General features: G+C 44.9%; 1 protein-coding gene and 1 long non-coding RNA gene across 4 annotated transcripts in view; one reads left to right on the top strand and one right to left on the bottom strand.

Annotated features, from left to right (window-relative positions):
• SDC3 (syndecan 3) overlaps positions 1-22,245 on the bottom strand; it is a 223,332-nt gene that overhangs the window by 112,081 nt on the left and 89,006 nt on the right. The gene's annotated exons all lie outside the window — the stretch shown is intronic.
• Positions 1-22,245, top strand: part of LOC135036960 (uncharacterized) — a 251,028-nt gene that overhangs the window by 144,158 nt on the left and 84,625 nt on the right. Inside the window, exons 1-2 of one of the 2 annotated variants that reach the window (XR_010231579.1) lie at positions 18,147-18,243; positions 19,849-19,966. This is a non-coding gene — a long non-coding RNA (uncharacterized LOC135036960). Of the gene's footprint in view, positions 1-18,146; positions 18,244-19,848; positions 19,967-22,245 lie in introns of those variants that run through there. The other variant, XR_010231585.1, reaches the window with a different exon arrangement.

Raw genomic sequence — 22,245 nt, 5'->3', positions numbered from 1 at the left:
AAAGGCTGCATTTAATAATGTTGTGCTTTCTTAGGCTGTGCAGGAATATAAGGCAAACTAGCAGAATTACCAGCTATAGCTGTGGAGACCAGGCCCGAGAACCCTTCTCCACACAATCCTCAGCCTTCCATATGCCTCTTAAGTCAGCATCATCTGTCCAATGCATATTCTACAGGACACGTCAAGCAGAGATCGACATGAGTATACTGGGTCCTAGAGTCAAAGCTATGTCTCTTTGGGCATGCTTTATAACTATATATCTATCACTTAAGACAGCATCTTTAATATATTTATATTGCATACTAGGGTCTCATCTCTGCTGTAAAGGTACCTGTCCACGCTGCCACAGCGCTATAAACCCTTGCCGACACAATCGCCGGTCTAGGTAGTATACTAGAATGTGCACGCTACCTGCAGGATCCCTGAGAATAGCAAGTGCTGCCGTCTGTGCAAACAGGACACCCCAGGGGAAGATTCTCAACATATCCTGGCCCTAGTGGGGAAAGGATACAGCCTGAGAATTCTCTTGTGGGAAGCTGCCGTCTCTTGTCTGGAGATTCCCGCTCTTTTTCCTCATGAGAAGAGGGAAATTTACCTCAGCATTCTTCCCCTTAAACATGTGTACTCTCGTGTCAGGGACAGATGAGTCATCAGTGATATGCAAATCATCTATTATTTCAATAATCATATATTGAATACCTTATAGCCATCTTGGCTGTAACTTTGCATTATCGTAGTCGACAGTGGAGTTAAACTCCATGTCGATACCAGTGTTTGTTATTATGGATAGTGAGCATTGAGAGACTCTGAAGGTCTCTGTGACATAGGGACAGACATGGGTAGATTTCCTGTCTGTTCCCTAACCTTTTGTGCAATAAATTCACAAAAGCGCCCTGCACCCTACAGTGACCGGAGTGTGTGGTGTGCAGTGGGAGCAATGGCGCACAGCTGCAGTGCTGTGCGCTACCTTAATGAAGACCGGAGTCTTCTGCCGCCGATTTTATCTCCTTCTTCTGTCTTCTGGCTCTGCAAGGGGGACGGCGGCGCGGCTCCGGGACCGGACGATCGAGGTCAGGCCCTGTGTTCGAACCCTCTGGAGCTAATGGTGTCCAGCAACCTAAGAAGCACAAGCTAGCTGCACGCAGGTAGGTTTGCTTCTCTCCCCTCAGTCCCACGTAGCAGTGAGTCTGTTGCCAGCAGATCTCACTGAAAATAAAAAACCTAACAAATACTTTCTTTCTAGCAAGCTCAGGAGAGCCCACTAGGTGCATCCAGCTCTGGCCGGGCACAGATTCTAACTGAGGTCTGGAGGAGGGGCATAGAGGGAGGAGCCAGTGCACACCAGATAGTACCTAATCTTTCTTTTAGAGTGCCCAGTCTCCTGCGGAGCCCGTCTATTCCCCATGGTCCTTACGGAGTTCCCAGCATCCACTAGGACGTCAGAGAAAAGAAATTATATTTATCAGGTCTACAACACAATAATGAAGAATTATGCCCCAATCTGAGTTATGCTGAATCTCAGCTGCCTCATAATGGCAGCTGTATGTAACGCTACGTGCACATGATTTATTATTGTTTACCACAATCATGGTGACAACTCGTATACTCCAACTGGAGTTACACTTCAGAGGGGAAATTAAATATTTATTTTGTTAAAATTTCCACTTCAGAATTTTCAGGATAGTCTCAATATCATACTTTCTAACATTCACAATTGAAAAGAAATTAGATAAATTAGGCCCTGTCCAAATCAAATTCTTAACCCATTTATATTGAGTTTTATACCATGTTCCTTTGAGCCACTAGAAATCTTCATGTCTGCCAACACAGAAAATCAGGAAAATTTGGGCCATCCTATGTAATAAAAGGCTAACGCTTTACCTCACCCACATGGGGGAGGGAATCAAGTGTTGTGCACGCTGGCGTCCACTAGATGGCGCCCAACGCAGAAATGCAAGTGTTGCTTCGTTCGGGCACAGTGCTAGCGGCACTGACATTACTGTTATATTGTTCTGTCATTTTGACGTATGGTGACTAGTGTCCCATAACTTTCCATATCATACCCTGATCCATAGTTGCTTACGCTCCCTCATTCTGCAGGAGACTCCCTGAAATAGCAGCAATCTCCCTGACTCCCTGATAGACCAGCAATCTCCCTGATTACACCTTACTCCCATTATATAGCTGTTACATTCTTGGGGTAAAAAAAAATAAATCAGAGATACATACATTCAAATGGTCTCATCAATGCCATATCCCTGCATTGGTTATAAGACACAATGATCCCCATGGCTACATGCATATTAAATAAGGTTTCTCATGGCCACTTACAGTATATGGAACCTCTTGTAAAACACAATACACGAACAATTCCTGAAAAATATCAGTGTCTTTTTTTCAGCAAGAAGATATTACAAACTGTGGGGGTCATTTACACTTGAATGTCAGTCATTTTTATGACACGCCTCTAAGATGTAGCAGTGCACGTCCGCTCTGATAGGTGTTACGTTCACAATCTTCCTGAAGTGCTTTTTCAAAAGTAGGCAAGAATGCCCTGATCTAAGGAAGCCATGCCCATTTAGGATGCAGCCACTGTGCTTTTGGATTTCACAATATCTATTTTCCCACAACCTTAGGACTGTTGGTAGCTACAAACTGGAAGGTATAAATAAAGCATATGGTATAGGATACAGTGCATAGTGCCTAATTGTGTTATTAGTCTAAACGTATATAGAATTTTTGAAGGAAGAAGTAATTTGAGCTGACTGCATCTCTGCAATTCTCAAACAGCTGGTAGAGGGTAGAGCAAAAGGTTTAGCACGACACAAAACAGGTGGTATTCATGTGACCGCCGGTCAGCTGACCGACAGTCACATGACCTCCTCCACCAGCCCGACGGGTCACTATCCCGATGGTCGGCATGCCGACCAACAGGGACTATTTCCACTTGTGCGTGTCCACGACACCCATAGAGTGGGAATAGAACCCGTGGCGACCGCAAGGGGCTTGCTGCACTCTCCCCTCCCCGCTGGGATCCCGGCGTCGGTATGCTGCCGGGATCCCGGCGTCGGTAAGCTGACCGGCGGTCTCCTGACCGCCGGTCAGCCGTACTACACCCCACAAAACAGTACCGTGCAAAAGTTCTAGCCAGGTGTGGAAAAAAATCCTGCAACGTAAGAATGCTTTAAAAAACAAATGTAAATGGTGCACATAAATGAAAGCAACAGCACAAACAAAGCATAATGTGCTCGAATATAAATCAACCCTGCTTTTGGTGGAGGTGGTGGGGGGGGGGGTTAAGGCCAGATTCTAATAACAGCTATGCAGCATGTTTACTGTAAAATAGACAGGATCCGAGAAGTCTGATGTGCATTTGCATTAAATAAAAAAATAAAAAAAATAAGTAAAATATAATTTAGCAATGGAAAACAGCATATGTTTGTGCCACATAAAGCATTGTACAAGTGCCAGTCAGAATTTAAAGTAGATGTACAAATAAATCAGGAAAATTTGGGCCATCCTATGTAATAAAAGGCTAACGCTTTACCTCACCCACATGGGGGAGGGAATCAAGTGTTGTGCACGCTGGCGTCCACTAGATGGCGCCCAACGCAGAAATGCAAGTGTTGCTTCGTTCGGGCACAGTGCTAGCGGCACTGACATTACTGTTATATTGTTCTGTCATTTTGACGTATGGTGACTAGTGTCCCATAACTTTCCATATCATACCCTGATCCATAGTTGCTTACGCTCCCTCATTCTGCAGGAGACTCCCTGAAATAGCAGCAATCTCCCTGACTCCCTGATAGACCAGCTATCTCCCTGATTACACCTTACTCCCATTATATAGCTGTTACATTCTTGGGGTAAAAAAAAATAAATCAGAGATACATACATTCAAATGGTCTCATCAATGCCATATCCCTGCATTGGTTATAAGACACAATGATCCCCATGGCTACATGCATATTAAATAAGGTTTCTCATGGCCACTTACAGTATATGGAACCTCTTGTAAAACACAATACACGAACAATTCCTGAAAAATATCAGTGTCTTTTTTTCAGCAAGAAGATATTACAAACTGTGGGGGTCATTTACACTTGAATGTCAGTCATTTTTATGACACGCCTCTAAGATGTAGCAGTGCACGTCCGCTCTGATAGGTGTTACGTTCACAATCTTCCTGAAGTGCTTTTTCAAAAGTAGGCAAGAATGCCCTGATCTAAGGAAGCCATGCCCATTTAGGATGCAGCCACTGTGCTTTTGGATTTCACAATATCTATTTTCCCACAACCTTAGGACTGTTGGTAGCTACAAACTGGAAGGTATAAATAAAGCATATGGTATAGGATACAGTGCATAGTGCCTAATTGTGTTATTAGTCTAAACGTATATAGAATTTTTGAAGGAAGAAGTAATTTGAGCTGACTGCATCTCTGCAATTCTCAAACAGCTGGTAGAGGGTAGAGCAAAAGGTTTAGCACGACACAAAACAGGTGGTATTCATGTGACCGCCGGTCAGCTGACCGACAGTCACATGACCTCCTCCACCAGCCCGACGGGTCACTATCCCGATGGTCGGCATGCCGACCAACAGGGACTATTTCCACTTGTGCGTGTCCACGACACCCATAGAGTGGGAATAGAACCCGTGGCGACCGCAAGGGGCTTGCTGCACTCTCCCCTCCCCGCTGGGATCCCGGCGTCGGTATGCTGCCGGGATCCCGGCGTCGGTAAGCTGACCGGCGGTCTCCTGACCGCCGGTCAGCCGTACTACACCCCACAAAACAGTACCGTGCAAAAGTTCTAGCCAGGTGTGGAAAAAAATCCTGCAACGTAAGAATGCTTTAAAAAACAAATGTAAATGGTGCACATAAATGAAAGCAACAGCACAAACAAAGCATAATGTGCTCGAATATAAATCAACCCTGCTTTTGGTGGAGGTGGTGGGGGGGGGGGGTTAAGGCCAGATTCTAATAACAGCTATGCAGCATGTTTACTGTAAAATAGACAGGATCCGAGAAGTCTGATGTGCATTTGCATTAAATAAAAAAAAAAAAAAAAATAAGTAAAATATAATTTAGCAATGGAAAACAGCATATGTTTGTGCCACATAAAGCATTGTACAAGTGCCAGTCAGAATTTAAAGTAGATGTACAAATAAATCTGATGTCCTCATATCAAAATGCAGATTAAACAAAGGAAGAGAGTGCAAACTTTTGAAAGACACGCAGAGAGAGACATATGCACAGAGACTGGAAACAGAAAAAAGAAAAGCAGCAGAGTGCAAAGTAAAGAACAAAGCATATAAATATTAAAAACAGTAATGCTGGCAGACTGATTGAAATTACAAGCTGAAAAGTTATGTGGGGAGGTCTGGTGAATCCATAAAAAGATATTAGGACAAAATTGAGGGAATGAAATGGGATCCCCTTTTCACTACCGCCCACCGTATTGCACACACCTCCCATTTATCCACTATTCAGAAGTCCGGAATCACTTCCAGATGGGACTCGAGAGGCCAGGATTTTTATACAGAGCAGCACTCTCCCTAAACACACACAACTGGAAAATAATGTTTTAATAGAAGCTAGTAGGGAGAAAACACAGGCATACAAGCGAGAGAAAATGATTACTGAGTGAGACTGTGTGTGTGGAAATAGTGAATTAAGTACCACTTGGGAGAATGGCAAAAAGAAAATTGAGCAGTACGGATAGCAGTACGATAGAGATAGTAAGAACTGTGAGTAATGGGCCTTACACACTTGCTGATGCGTGCGGCCGATATGAACGATCTCGTTCAATAATTAATGATAAATCGTTCATATCGCTCAGTGGGCCTAATTCAGACCTGGTCGCAAGCAGGCGTTTTTTGCACTGCTGCGATCAGGTAGTCGCCGCCTACAGAGGGAGGGGGTAATCACTGTGCAGGGGTGCGATCGGATGTGCAGAGAGCTGCACAAACCAAAGTTTGTGCAGTCTCAGCACAGCCCAGGACTTACTCTTGCTGTGTGATGATCGGGCCTGGAGCTGATGCCAGAATCCCTCCCTCCAAACGGCTGGACATGCCTGCGTTTTTCTGGACACTCCCTGGAAACGGTCATTTGCCACCCACAATCGGCCTCTTCCTGTCAATCTTCTTGCGATCGCCAGTGCGATTGCTTTCTTCTTACATACCGTTGCTGTCCGTCGCTGTGGGGCCGAAGCACCTGTGCATTGCAGGTCATGCGCAGTTCAGACCCGATCGCTGCTGAGCGAAAACGCAAAGCAGCGATCGGGACTGAATTACCCCCTGTGTGTATGCATGTCCCAGCAGTCGATCATTGTTGGTTTTCCCTCGTTCTGCACAACAAGCCAATCGTTGAAAACGACCATCATCCAAATTATGTAAGCAGAAACTATATACAAGTCTTGCAGAATTTAGTCCGTACTGGGACGGGCGCCCAGCATCCTGCTGGGGACTCCGTAAGGACCATGGGGATTATACCAAAGCTCCAAAACGGGCGGGAGAGTGCGGATGACTCTGCAGCACCGATTCAGCAAACATGAGGTCCTCATCAGCCAGGGTATCAAACTTGTAGAACTTTGCAAAGGTGTTTGAACCCGACCAGGTCGCCGCTCGGCAAAGCTGTAATGCCGAGACACCTCGGGCAGCCGCCCAAGAAGAGCCCACCTTTCTAGTGGAATGGGCCTTTACAGAATTTGGTAACGGCAATCCAGCCGTAGAATGCGCCTGCTGAATTGTGTTACAGATCCAGAGAGCAATAGTCTGCTTAGAAGCAGGAGCGCCAACCTTGTTGGCTGCATACAGGACAAACAGTGCCTCTGTTTTCCTAACCCGAGCCGTTCTGGCCACATAAATTTTAAATGCCCTGACCACATCAAGGGACTCGAAATCCTCCAAGTCCCGCGTAGCCACAGGCACCACAATAGGTTGGTTCATATGAAAAGATGAAACCACCTTGGGCAAAAATTGAGGACGAGTCCGCAACTCCGCTCTATCCACATGGAAAACCAGATAGGGGCTTTTGTGAGATAAAGCCGCCAATTCCGACACTCGCCTTGCCGATGCCAAGGCCAACAACATGACCACTTTCCAAGTGAGATACTTTAATTCCTCCGTTTTAAGAGGCTCAAACCAGTGAGACTTAAGGAACCGCAACACCACGTTAAGGTCCCAGGGTGCCACTGGAGGTACAAAAGGAGGCTGGATATGCAGCACTCCCTTTACAAAAATCTGTACTTCTGGAAGAGAAGCCAATTCCTTCTGAAAGAAAATGGATAGGGCCGAAATCTGAACCTTAATGGAGCCTAATTTTAGGCCCAAATTCACTCCAGTCTGTAGGAAGTGAAGGGAACGGCCCAGATGGAATTCTTCCGGAGGAGCATTCCTGGAATCACACCAAGATACATACTTCCGCCATATATGGTCATAATGTTTTGCTGTCACGTCCTTCCTAGCCTTTATCAGAGTAGGAATGACCTCATCCGGAATGCCCTTTTCCACTAGGATCCGGCGTTCAACCGCCATACCGTCAAACGCAGCCGCGGTAAGTCTTGGAACAGACAGGGCCCCTGTTGTAACAGGTCCTCTCTGAGAGGAAGAGGCCACGGATCTTCTGTGAGCATTTCCTGCAGATCCGGATACCAGGCCCTTCGAGGCCAATCTGGAACAATGAGAATTGTCTGTACTCCTCTTCGTCTTATGATTCTCAATATCTTGGAGATGAGAGGAAGAGGAGGAATCACACAGACTGACTGGAACACCCACGGTGTCACCAGGGTGTCCACTGCTACCGCCTGAGGGTCCCATGACCTGGCGCAATACCTCGGTAGTTTCTTGTTGAGGCGTGACGCCATCATGTCTATCTGAGGCAGTCCCCACTGACTTGCAATCTCTGCGGAGACTTCCTGATGAAGTCCCCACTCTCCTAGATGTAGATCGTGTCTGCTAAGGAAGTCTGCTTCCCAGTTGTCCACTCCCGGAATGAAGACTGCTGTCAGAGTGCTTACATGATTTTCCGCCCAGCGAAGAATCCTGGTGGCTTCTGCCATTGCCAAACGGGTCGTCGGAACCAGCTGTGACTTCGGGATATTGAGAATCCAGCCGTGCTGCTGCAACACCCTCAGGGAAAGTGATACACTGTTCAGCAACTGCTCTCTTGATCTCGCTTTTATTAGGAGATCGTCCAAGTACGGGATAATTGTGACACTCTGCTTGCGCAGGAGCACCATCATTTCCGCCATTACCTTGGTGAAAATCCTCGGGGCCGTGGAAAGCCCAAACGGCAACATCTGAAATTGGTAATGACAATCCTGTACAGCAAATCTCAGGAACGCCTGATGAGGCGGATATATGGGGACATGAAGGTATGCATCCTTTATGTCCAGGGACACCATATAATCCCCTCCTTCCAGGCTGGCGATGACCGCTCTGAGCGATTCCATCTTGAACTTTAACCTTTTTAAGTATAGGTTTAAGGATTTTACATTTAAAATGTGTCTGACCGAACCGTCCGGTTCAGGACCACAAACAGGGTTGAGTAATACCCCATCCCCTGCTGAAGCAGGGGAACTTTGACCACCACTTGTTGAAGACACAATTTTTGAATTGCATTTAAAACTATCTCCCTCTCTGGGGAAGAAACCAGTAGGGCCGATTTAAAAAACCGGCGAGGAGGCACCTCTTCGAATTCCAGCTTGTAACCCTGGGAAACAATTTCTATTGCCCAGGGATCCACCTGTGAGTGAACCCAGACGTGGCTGAAAAGTTGAAGACGTGCCCCCACTGGGGCGGACTCCCTCAGCGGAGCCCCAGCGTCATGCGGTGGATTTTGTAGAGGCCGGGGAGGACTTCTGCTCCTGGGAACTAGCTGTAGTTGCCAGCTTTTTCCCCCTGCCCTTACCTCTGGCAAGAAAGGAAGACTCTCTTGGGTTTATGCGACCGAAAGGACTGCATCTGATAATGTGGCGTTTTCTTAGGCTGTGAGGAAACATAAGGCAAAAAAGTTGATTTACCTGCAGTAGCTGTGGAAACTAGGTCCGTGAGACCCTCCCCAAACAATTCCTCACCCTTGTAAGGCAAAACCTCCATATGCCTCTTCGAGTCGGCATCACCCGTCCATTGTCGGGTCCATAGGGCTCGTCTAGCAGAAATCGCCATAGCGTTGGCTTTGGAACCCAGTAGGCCAACGTCTCTCTGAGCATCTATCATATATAGGACAGCATCCTTAATATGACCCAGGGTCAATAAAATGGTTTCCTTATCCAGCGTATCTATATCAGCAGATAAGGTATCTGTCCACGCTGCTACAGCGCTACAAACCCAAGCCGACGCTATCGCCGGTCTGAGTAGTCCGGGGAGCCAGCTTCTCAGCGTGTGCTGTGGAGAAAATGGCGCTGGTTAGTGCTGAGGGATCAAGCTCCGCCCCCAAAGCGGCGGGCTTCGGTCCCGCTCGAATCCATTCGAAAACTGGCGGGGGATACTCATATACAGCCCACAGAGCCAATATATCTATTTTTACCAGTCCTAGAGGTGTAAATTGCTGAGGGCGCCCCCCCTGCGCCCTGCACCCATCAGTGCCTGCCGTGTGTGTTCTGTGAAGATCTGAAGTCATCTGCCGCCTCTGAAGTCTTCTTATCTTCTTATACTCACCCGGCTTCTATCTTCCGGCTCTGTGAGGAGGACGGCGGCGCGGCTCCGGGACGAACAGCGAGGAGAGACCTGAGTTCTGACTCCCTCTGGAGCTAATGGTGTCCAGTAGCCTAAGAAGCAGAGCCTAGCATTTAAGTAGGTCTGCTTCTCTCTCCTCAGTCCCTCGATGCAGGGAGCCTGTTGCCACCAGGCTCCCTGAAAATAAAAAACCTAACAAAATTCTTTCTTTCAGGAAACTCAGGAGAGCTCCCTGTAGTACACCCAGTCTCCTCGGGGCACAGAATCAAACTGAGGTCTGGAGAAGGGGCATAGAGGGAGGAGCCAGTGCACACCCATATCTAAAGTTCTTTTTAGTGCCCATGTCTCCTGCGGAGCCTGTCTATCCCCATGGTCCTTACGGAGTCCCCAGCATCCTCTAGGACGTAAGAGAAATTACCTTAAGCGTAAGGCATTTAAGGTCCACAGACTCAAGAGGTTCAAATGAAGACTTGTAGGACATTCAGAACAACAGACAGATCCAATGGAGCCACAGTAGGGACACAGGGAGGCTGAATCCGTAAAATACCCTGAGTGAAAGTATGAACGTCAAGAAGAGACGCCATTTTTCTCTGAAACCACACTGACAAGGCAGATATATGGACCTTGAGGGAGGCCAGACGAAGGCCCAAGTCTAGGCCTTGTTGTCGAAAAAAGACAAAAGCCTGGAAGTTCTGAAAGTATATGCATCATAATTCTTAGCAGCACACAAGGTGAAGTAAGAATTCCAGACCCTGTAATAAATCCAAGCAGAAGCTGGTTTACGGGCTTTCAACATAGTTTGATTGACCGCCTCAGAGAATCCTTTTGCTCTCAGGAGTGATACTTCAAGAGCCACGCCGTCGAAGCCAGTCTGGCCAGGTCCGGGTAGACACAAGGGCCACAAACGAGAAGGTCTGGGCATTGAGGAAGCAGAAGAGGATGCTCTATCGAGAGACCCTGCAGGTGTGAGAACCAATGCCATCTGGGCCACGCTGGAGCGACTAGAAGTAGTATTCCTCCTTCTTGCTTGAACTTCCTTATTACCCTGGGCAGGAGTGACACTGGAGAGAATACGTATGGCAGCCGAAAGTTCCATGGAATTGCCAGTGCGTCCACAAACGCTGTTTGAAGATTCTTTGTCCTTGTTCTGAAGACCGGAACCTTGTGATTGTGTCGAGATGCCATCAGGTCCACATCTGGTAGGCCCCACTTGTCCACTAGGAGTTAAAAGACTTCTGGATGAAGGCTCCACTCTCCGGCGTGTATGTCCTGATGACTGAGGAAGTCCGCTTCCTAGTTGAGGACTCCCAGAATGAACACTGCCGATATCACTGGCAGATGGCGTTCCGCCCATTGAAGGATTTTTTACACTTCCATCATCGCCATGCAGCTTCGAGTGCCGCCTTGATGATTTATGTATGCCACAGTGGTGGCGTTGTCTGATTGTACTTGAACATGCCTGTTCTGTATCAGTGGCAGGGCAAGTGTCAATGCATTGAACACTGCTCGCAGTTCCAGAATGTTTATCGGGAGGAGAGATTCCTTTTTGGTCCATCGACCCTAGAGTGAGTGTTGCTCCAACACCGCGCCCCAACCCCGTAGACTGGCGTCCGTTGTCAGTAGGACCCAGTTGGAGATCCAGAAGGGATGGACCCTGCTTAACTGTTGGTCCTGTAGCCACCAGTTCAGTGACTGACGTACCTCCGGATTTAATGAAGACCTGATCCGATGGGGTAATCCGTCCCACCTGGCAAGGATTAACCTTTGCAGAGGGCGGGAATGAAATTGAGTGTATTCTACCATGTCGAAAGCCGACACCAAGAGGCCTAGAACTTGCATCGCCGAGTGTATCGACACTCTCAGGCGAGAGAGGAAGTATCTGATCTTGTCCTGAAGTTTCAGGACCTTTTTCCGGAGACAGAAAACAGTCCTTGGTTGTGTGTGTCCAGCAGTGACCCCAGGTGCACCATAATCCGAGCCGGGACCGTCGAGGACTTCTTCCAATTGATGAGCCACCCGTGGGCTTGTAGGAATTGGACCGACATCTCCAGTTGACTGAGGAGGACATCTTGGGAGTTCGCCAGAATCACAAAGTCGTCCAGATACAGCAGGATCCTGATTCCCTGACGACGGAGGAAAGCCGTCATCACGGCCATGACCTTGGTGAAAATCTGAGGTGCCGTGGCCAGTCCAAATGGCAGAACCTGGAATTGAAAATGAAGGTTGCCAATAGCAAACCGCAGATATTGCTGATGCGAAATGGCAATAGGTATGTGCAGGTAAGCGTATGTCCAGATATACCATATAGTCCTCGGGTTCCATGGCCAGCACAATAGAGCGCAGGGCTTCCATACGGAATTTGGACATTCTCACAAACTTGTTCAATTATTTGAGGTTGAGGATAGGCCGGAAAGACCAATTTGGTTTCGGAACTAGAAACAGGGTCGAATAGTAACCCCTGCTTCTCTGGGACAGAGGTACTGGCACTACCACTCCTGTTTCCAGGAGGGATTGTACAACCAGGTGTAGAGCGTGCTTTTTCAACGGATCCGAGGGGATAACCGTTGAACAGAACTGGCGAGGGGGACGTCTCTTGAAAAAGATTGCGTACCCGTGAGAAACAACTTCCCGCACCCAGGCATCTGAAGTGGTCTTTAACCAGCCCTGGGCGAACTGCAGAAGTCGGCCTCCCACCCTGGGGTCCCCCAGGGCGAGGCCCGCCCCGTCATGCAGAAGGCTTATCTTGTTTGGAAGCAGGCTGTCGGGTGGCCCAGGCCTGTTTAGATTTGGGCTTAGTGGTTTTGGAAGTACGAGCCTGTCTCGGGTACACCTGACATTTTGCTTTACCTGGAGGTCGAAAGGAACGAAAAGGTGTACTCTTAGCCTTTGGAGCAAAAGGATTAGTACTTGGGAGAAGCGCAGTCTTGGCTGTCGCAAAGTCAGTCACAATCTTCTTCAGATCCTCCCCAAATAGTATGTCTCCCTTAAAAGAAGCACCTCCAAGGTCTTTTGGAGTCCAGGTCCACTTTCCAGGACCTCAACCACAGAATCCGGCAAGCCAGGACAGACGTCGGGCCGTCTTTTCGTATGGGTTCAATGGGCTCTTGCCAAAGGGCCCCAGGAGTATAAGGGCCCTTGGCTGATAGCTGAGGGTCTCCTCTTTCCAGAGGTAGCAGATTTCTGAAAATCGGCCCTAGGGAACCAGAGATATCCAACTTGAAAGCAGTGGTCCCAATCCCAGTCTCTTAATTGCTCTTCCCAGCCAGATATCGCGGGTTCTGTCTGACTTAGAGTTTTTCGGAGGGCATACTCCAAAAGCTGGGGCTCTCCCCTTGTGGTGGATACTGTCAGCTTGTCTCTACTATGCCCAGAACCAGAGATATCAGCCTTCAGGCAGCTGATCCCTGCTCCAGCTCCACATGCCTAATATGCAGTTTTATATTTTCGTTGGTGGACTGCTCTGGCTCCTGAACTCTGATCCCCAAATCCCCAGTACCTCCTGAAAAATGTGACTCTTTTTTTTTTTTTATCCCATTCAAAGCTAAGAAATCTACTTTCAGGAACTTGAGATATTTGCAGTCAAGCAAGCTGCCCTCCCACCAGAAAATTAAGCCCACTCCACTATCCACTCTTACCCTACGTATTAATCACCCCCTACCACCCGCAGCACATCAAAACTGCCGCTGATAGCACCCCCCACGCCTACCGCTAGAGGATGCGTAGGGGGCCCAGTGCATTGCTGTGCCCAAGGGCCTACATTGCTCTTAAGACGGCCCTGCGTAGACGTCTTGGCCGCCATGACCCCTGGATCAGAGGCCGCCTCCTGAATATAGTGAGAGGCTGTGGTAATATACGATAGATATTGTCTGGCAGTGTCAGGAAAATCCTGAGGCAGCTCATCCTCAATTGCCTGTGTAGCAGACATTATATGGGATGTAGCCTGTATACCCTGGATAGCACTATATATTATATGAGACCCTGACGCACCTAGCCCCTCAGGGTACAGAATACAGTGATAGCAAAACGTGTGATAGACAAAAATGTAGTCTACACAGCAGCTACAGGCACACTCAGTCACAGGTACAATGCAGGAATTATTACAGATAAACAATAAAACTGCACTGGACTAGTAAATTTTATAGATAGATAGATAGATAGATAGATAGATAGATAGATAGATAGATAGATAGATAGATAGATAGATAGATATGCATACAGATATAGCAATGCACAGTAAACACTGGATGTATAACACAGAACACTTGTACTAAATATTCATATAGCAGTACACTTGTTCTTAACAAACACTGTCTAAAATGACATGTAGAATACTTAAGTGTCTATAAATTCACAGTGCTGATGATACAGGCGGATTTACAGAGGAGACAGTGCCCAGCAGTCCCAGAGATAAGGCCAGCTATGTAATGGCGCCAAAATCTCTGTCAGGGAGTGAGGTAGAGAGAACTGTAGCTCCAGGGCGGGAACACCTGCTGTAGATGGCGCCTGGAGCTGTGGGAGGGGCTACAGGTCAGTGCCTTATCCCCTCTGCTGGACTTCACCACTGGGTACTGTGGAGCCTTTTATAAATGGATTTTAGTAAATCCGACTTGTACTCCTTGCCCTGGTGAATATAGTGGAGTCCCTGTGTGGCACAGTGTCCACGCCAGCGGCACGGTCCTTCTCCTGGGACATCGACCGGATCGCGATTTACCGATGGGTGCCACCTTGGGGACCTTCTTACCTCCTCCCTTTAGTACAGCCAAGCGATCCTGGAGAGCAACAGCGGTGGTGTGCCTGAAAACCGGTGCGTCTCTGCTGCAAGTACCCGGGAACTTGGCCGTGAAAGTATGCAGCGCCGCTGAGGAAGGTGACGGAGCCGCAGCACAGCATGTCATAAAGACATAGAAAGTGCTGCGACCCTTAAGGTCTTCTAAAAAGCTCTTTTCAGGGCTGCCTAGCACAGCCTCACCTGTTAGTGACCTGCACTGCAGGCACCAACTTACAAACTGAGTTTCAGTGCCTGGAGGCGGGGCTATAGAGGAGGCGGTGCAGTGCATCCTGGGAACAGTCAAAGCTTTAGCCTGTTGGTGCCTCGGATCAAGATCCAACTCTACACCCCAATGTTATTCCCTGTGGAATACCAGTGAACCCCGCTGCAGAAAAGTTTTTGCTTCCTTCCTGATTTCTACTATTATTGCATATTTGTCATACAGTACTTCCTTGTTTCAGATCTTCAAACTAAATTGAATATAAAGGTGTGTACACACGGTGAGATAACTCTGTAAGATTTTGACTATATAGTCAAAATCGCAAGGAAAGTTAGTGGAAATCGCAGTGTGTTAGGCAGTTTGCGATACCGATTCGATCCTGATGCACGCTCCCATGGGGTCGGTATCGCAAGGCTAGATAGACTGTGCAAGCAAGTCAATCTTGACTATCTAATGTACTATTTAGTACAAAGTATAGTCAAAATTGGCACTTAGTCAAAATCGTACATAGACAAAATCGAAAGTACATATATTCAAAATCTGTGCTATCTGGGCTCTGGGGGAGTTCAAGGGAAAGAGCAAAGTCAAAATCGGGCATAGCAAGGATCTCACTGTGTGTACACACCTTAAGACACAGACAACATGAGTAAACACAATGTACAGTTTTTAAATGATCATTTAATTTTGTTTCATTGAAGGAAAAAGTTATCTGATACCAGCTGACCCTGCATGAAACAGTAATTGTCCCCTTAGTTATCCTTTCAAGCAATGAGCCAAAATGAATTGATAATTGAGTTCAATTAGACTAGACACAAAGAGGCTTGATTACTGCCAACCCTGTTGAATCTAAACATCACTTAAATAGTCTTTTCAGCTAAGTGAAGTTGGCTAAAAGATCTCAACAAGCAGCACAGTATGCAGAGATCAAAAGAAATTCCAAAAGAGATGAGAAAGATTTTGATATATATCGGACTGGAAAGTGTTACAAAGCCATTTTTGAAAGGTTCTGGGACTTCAGCAAACCATAGTGAGAGCTACTGTCTCCAAATAGAGAAAACTTGGAACATTGGTGAATCTTCCCAGGAGTGGCTAGCCTACCAAAAGTCCTCCAAGAGTGTATGAATAACTCATTCAGATGTCACAAAAGATCCAAGAGGAAAATTTAAGGAACTGGAGTCTGCGCTCACCTAGGTTAATGTCAGTGTTCCTGATTCCACATAAGAAAGAGACTGGGCAAAATAGTATCCATACTAGGTGAAAACCACTGTTTGCCAAGAGGAACATAAAGCCTTGTCTCACATTTGCCAAAAACACACAAACCTTTCGAGCTAATGTTCTGGGGTTTGGTGACTCAAAAATGTAAACTTTTTGGAAGACATGGGTCCTTTTACATCTGACGTCAAGCTAACACAGCATTCCACAATAAGACATCATACTCACAGTCAGATATGTTGGTGGTAGGGTGATGGTGTGGGGATGCTTTCCTGTTTCATTACCTGGGCGACTTATCATAATTGATAATCATGAGTTCTTCTCTCTACCAGAAAATCATTAGGCCATGATTTGATGCTTATGCACAGTTGGGTTATGGCTCGTAAGAAACAAAATGAAGGTTTTGGTGTGGCCTAGTCACAGTCCTGACTTGAATCAAAGTTAGATGCTGTAGCAGGACCTTAAACAGGCAGTTTATCCTCCAATGTGGCCGAGTTACAGCAATTCTGCAAAGTGTGGGCCATAATTCTAATTCCTCCACAGCGATGTGAAAGACTAAGGTCCAGTTATCAGAAGTGTTAGGTTGCAGTTGTTGCTGCTAAAGGTGGCACAACCAGTTATTAGGTTTAGGGGAGGAAATTAATTTTCACATTGACAACTTTTGTGTTTACCCAAGTTGTATTTGTCTTATGTTCATTTTATTTGAAGATTTGAACAAGTTAGTATGACAAATATAGCAGAAATCAGAAAATGGGCAAAAACATTTTCATGTCACTGTATATGACAGTGGTATTGCTATTAGGGCGTGCTAAAACTATGGGCAGGGCATGCTAGGATGAGTAGTTACATAGTAGCTGGACAGTTGCCTATTGAATATCCCTGCTAGGTAACAAGGAGGGCACAATGCTAACTTAAATCCACACTGACAGCATTTGTACAGAGGTTTGTGCTGACTGTGGCATTGTGGTATTCTCTGAATACTTCATACACAGGTGTCAACAGTATTAATATAAAGCATGAATATCAATTTTTGTGTATTATATTCCCTAAAAAAATGAACCAATGCTTCAGTACTACTTACATACAGGGTCCAAGAGAGGACCAGCATTAGCCTTCTGCAAAACTTGGGCTTATCTATGTATTGCATCTTATTAAGATTTATGGGCCTGATTCAGAGTCGGACACAAATACCAGCCTGACTGCATCTTTGTACTCAGTGGATCTGGAAAGAAATGCTAATGCCGCAGTCACTGTCTTGTGTACAGAGACCCTAAGTAGGACAGGTGATCACAAATGACACATGTGTCCTCATACATCTAGCCTCAATACGCCATGCAGCGTGAGATGCCTGACGGGAGTGAGCAGTGAAGTCCCATGCAACTCTGCTAACACTGACCATCATTTTAGCTTAAAATGTGTCTTAGTTGCAATGCGATGCAATTAGGAAGCACCAGGAGACTGTACTGATTAATTTGATATATGACACTTGTATATTGCATGTGACTGAGTCTGTATACGGAGCATTGGAAGAAAGTTGCGGCTGCTACATTGTAGCACTTCATGTACAGATTCAGAAACTCAGTCGCACACAGATATACAAGTGTCATATATAAATTAATAAGCACAGTCTCCTCGTGTGTCCTAGGCACATGACACTGCAACTAAGACGCATTTTCAGGTAAAAAGATGCTAGACGCTAGCAGAGTCAGACCTGGTGCTCCAAGAGGGACTGTTTGGCATGCCGCAGCAGTAATACCTGAGGACATATCTGTACTTAAAATTTTTCTCTGAATTTCTCAACAAGAAAATCTTGGCTTAGTGGGAGCATGAAAAAATGCTGATTCTCTGGGGCACCATGATTCAAGACATTTGGGAACCACTTAGTTAATGTTATCCTATTTTGCCATAATTAACAAGTTTGGTTGAGCTGGCAACATAGCTCTTTTCTTTTTTACATGATGGTGCCAGGGACGCCATCAGGGGGGTGCTGGGGGCACAGCTGTCCCGGGCCCAGCCTCTCTGACAGAGAGAGGAGGGCCCGGGATGCTCATGCAGCCACCTGCCTGCCCGCCGCCGTCCCTGCCATTCCGCGGTCGTCCCCGCTGTTCTGCCGCTGTCCTCTGACCCTCCAGCAGCTCTGTATTGAAAACTTTCCTCCCAAAATGGCCGCCGCCACAGAGGGGACAGTTATTCAAGAAACTAGAGGAGCCCTCTAGTATCTTGAATAACTGTCTTCTCTGTGGCGGCGGCTATTTTGGGAGAAACGTTTTCAATACAGCAGAAGGACAGAGGAGAGCAGCAGAACAGCGGGGATGGAGGCAGACAGGCAGAGGCATCAGTATCCCGGGCCCTACAATCCCGGGCCCTGTATGTATGCATGCATGCATGTGTATATAATACACACACACACGTTAATTGGTGCTATTCTACAGTGTGTGTGGGGGGGGGGGGGGGGGGGGAGGCTGCCTGTCAGTCCCGGGCCCTGCAATTTCTTTGTGATGGCAGCCCTGGATGGTGCCCCATACAATTAGGAAAATGGCAACTTAATATATGGGCAAGTTTGTATACCTGCCATGTATGCAAATCGGGATGGCAGTTTTAAGCCTTGAAGTGTGATTTAGCCTTTGATACGTTAGTTTGCAAGAGGCACATAAAAGCAAAGGAATGCTTGAGGTTTGATAAAAGCTCAGGTTAGTAAAGATCAACTGCAGTCCACTTTAGACCAGTGTGCTGTCTGAATATGAACAGGACCACACTCGAGATCCATGCCACCACCTGTTATGTGCATCTTTCAATTAGTTATACTGGCTGTATCTTTTTCTTTTTCTGGATAATATTTAATGTAATACACAAACTCAGTATTGCATTATGAATGCGATCACCTCTAACACAGTATGTGCTAGGCAGCAGTTGTTACACGATACACATATACTGTACTTCCACTCTGTTTCCTTCCTGACAGCTGCACAGTATGATCGGAATAGAATGCAGGTAGCATAGAAATCAATAAACCCCATGCAGATATACTGGCTACATTCACACAGATGAAGGTTGTATGTAACATACTGAGAAAATACATGATAAAGTAAAAAGGATCAGCTCATTTGTGCTTTTATTATACATGCGAGCAAGTCTATTTATGTGTACAGTAAACAATGTACATATGAACCATACCGCAAATGATGTAAAACAGGAAGAGGCTCTTTGTCTACAATATCCTCAGTCATATTTAAACATGATCTGATCCCTCCGTGTGAGATTTAAATCCTCAAATCTTCTTATAAAGAGAGTCTCCTCCCTCTAGTCTCACCCTGATCACACAGTGAGTAGAGTGGGGAGAACACTCAGTCATCATGCACTAGGATATCTGATTCATTAAGAAGACCCTAGTCAGGTCTTAATATAATGTACGCTATAGAGGGAAAATGATAGAAGAGTAGGCTGCTGCCACGTTACATTACATGCTTTATTCTTAGGAGCATGTAAGATTATCTGGCATAATATCACTTCCTCTATTTATAATCCTTATGAAAGAATGATTAAACATAAAACCTCTAGTCCTTCCACTATTAAACTACAGATAATCCAAATTATTACATTAGCAAAGCTTTTAGCAGAATATAGAGATTAACTATAATAATTCCAGTAATACACATGTTGATTAATTACAGATTGAGAGGTGCATTGTATTAACTATTTTGTTTATAGAACAATACGTGTGTGTGTGTGTGTGTGTGTGTGTGTGTGTGTGTGTGTGTGTGTGTGTGTGTGTGTGTGTGCTAGATACACTGGCACCCAGGGGATTGATTGATTGATTGAGCAGTTAGGTTTGCCTGCATTCACTTAAATTGTCCAGACAGTTTATATTTTTGATCTGTCTGCTCGTTATTTCTGTCTATACATGTGTATTAATATGCTTTGCTATGATGTGTATTTTTTTTATACTACGTATACTATATTTATCTCCAACAGACTGCTGTTTTTTTAATTATGGGTTGCGATGGCAACGGATGGGTGGTGATGTCATCTGGTGGGCGTCAGTCTTCCGCTTCCGGACACCGCCGACATACCTGCGGTGACGGGTTATAATGTGAGTATTTGTCTTTTTGTGTTTATACTTGCCTAAAGACGGTGTAATAATGTCTGCCTGACTTGTATTTTTTGGACAGAGTGCCGCCGTCCACATGCTATGTATATGTATATGTATAGGTATATATATATATATATATATATATATATATATATATATATATATATATATATATATATATAAATAATGAAAGTATAGCGCCACATGTGATGGTGAAAAACCCTAAATCAAAATCAAGAATCGACAAATAAACACTCCCTTACAGAGGGCGTCAGCCAATCCCTAAAGTTTTAGCATTGGTAAGATGCTATAAGAATTTAAGATAGAGTATAAGGTACTAGGGGTTACGGCGACCAATGGTGTTTAAAATATAGGTTTTTAGAAGACTCAAAAAATGAAAAAATGTATTAGAAAAAAATATTATATATAAAAAATAGCTTATCTTAATATGGAGGGTCAAGACAGGAGTGCACTCCTGTCTTGACCTTCCATATTAAGATAAGCTATTTTTTGCATATAATATTTTTTTATAATACATTTTTTTACAATGCATTTTCTATTCAACTTTTACTCTATTTTACCTTTGTTGGTGCTATAGCTTTTTACAAAAAAGTTTCCCCCTTTGTTTTTTCTGTAGATGTACACATTTTTTATCAGTCCTTCTAGGTCGTATGTATAGTCTCACCTTATACATTCTCTATGATATTATGTATATTCATTTAAGATGTGCTGTTTTTTAAACCTCTATATATATGTCATTTTTTAAAAATAAATTTATTGAAAAAAATTTCAAAACCCCAAAAAATCTTTTATGATCCGCCCATATTTTTTCTAAAGCTTTACTGAGTCTTCTAAAAAACCTATATTTTAAACACCATTGGTCGCCGTAACCCCTAGTACCTTATACTCTATATTTTATATATATATATATATATATATATATATATATATATATATATATATATATATACACATACATAAATGGCAGTAAGGGTCTTCTTATGGGATGTGGTATGTAAGGTCGACAGTAAGTAGGTCGCCAGTGTTTGGGTCGACCACTGTTGGTCGACAGTAAGTAGGTCGACAGGGTCTTTAGGTCGACAGGTTAAATGGTCGACATGAGTTTTTGATATTTTTTTTGGGTGCCGTTTTCTCCGTACAGTGACCAGGAACCCCAATTAGTGCACCGTGTCCCCTCGCATGCGCACCGTTCTCAGTTGTAGTCCACGTGGATCGAAAAGTATGAAAAAGTAAAAAAAAAAAAAAATTGAAAAATTCATGTTGACCTTTTGACCTGTCGACCTAGAACATGTCGACCTAAAGACCCTGTCGACCTAGAAACCCTGTCGACCTACTTACTGTCGACCAAAGCATTGTCGACCAACTTACTGTCGACCTAAAGACCGGATCCCCTTCTTATGTGCAGAGGTCAATATATATATAGATATACTGTACATAAATATTTAGCACTAGATTATTATTCTTAAATACAAGCTATGGATACTTTTTTATTTTTCCTTTGTGTATGTCTATTGTAAATATTGCGATGTACACAATGTAAATATTTCATACATTTTTATAGCTTCTATAAAGGTGTTACTAAAAAGTAAAAGCTGAGGTTAGGCTGTCTACAATGACATTGTTTTTATCTGTGTTCCATCAAATTTTCATTTTATCCCCAAACTCTTCAATCTCATTCACCTGTGGCAATACGATCACAATACCACAGTTTGGGGTGCAATCTAGTGATGTGATCTCATATAGGGTAAAACCAGTTTGTAATCTATAACAATAAATACATGATACAGAATTGGAAATGCTCAGTAGAAAGCACATAAATAGTATATTTTTCGCACAGAGGCAGAGCTATAGGTATCTTGAAATGAGGCTACTTCATTTACTACAAGTTGTCATCATCAGCGTTCACACAGATGAAAATATTTAACCCTGTGCTATATATGATTTCTAAAGCAGCTGGTAAGCACAATATAAGAGACACTCCAAAATCTTTCATAAGCAATAATGAAACAAATGACATTTTAGAAAACCAACGCTAAATCCACAGAGTTCTAAGATGATTCCTTTTACAGGACAGGTATAGTAACACTGACCGGATTGCTTTTTAATTTAAATGAATCAGAATGACACTTACATATTCATTCAACCCTGCATTCACATAAAGGTTTCTTTAAATCGATCAGCAGGTGAGCACCCTTATGGGCCCTACACATTTGTCGATCTGCCGCCGAGCTGCCCGATGGCGGATACGGGCGACCCGG

This window comes from Pseudophryne corroboree, chromosome 2, assembly GCF_028390025.1.
Source record: "Pseudophryne corroboree isolate aPseCor3 chromosome 2, aPseCor3.hap2, whole genome shotgun sequence".
Lineage (NCBI taxonomy): Eukaryota > Metazoa > Chordata > Amphibia > Anura > Myobatrachidae > Pseudophryne > Pseudophryne corroboree.
The sequence above is the reverse complement of the archived record's forward strand: the minus strand, read 5'-3'. Positions and strand labels throughout refer to the sequence as shown.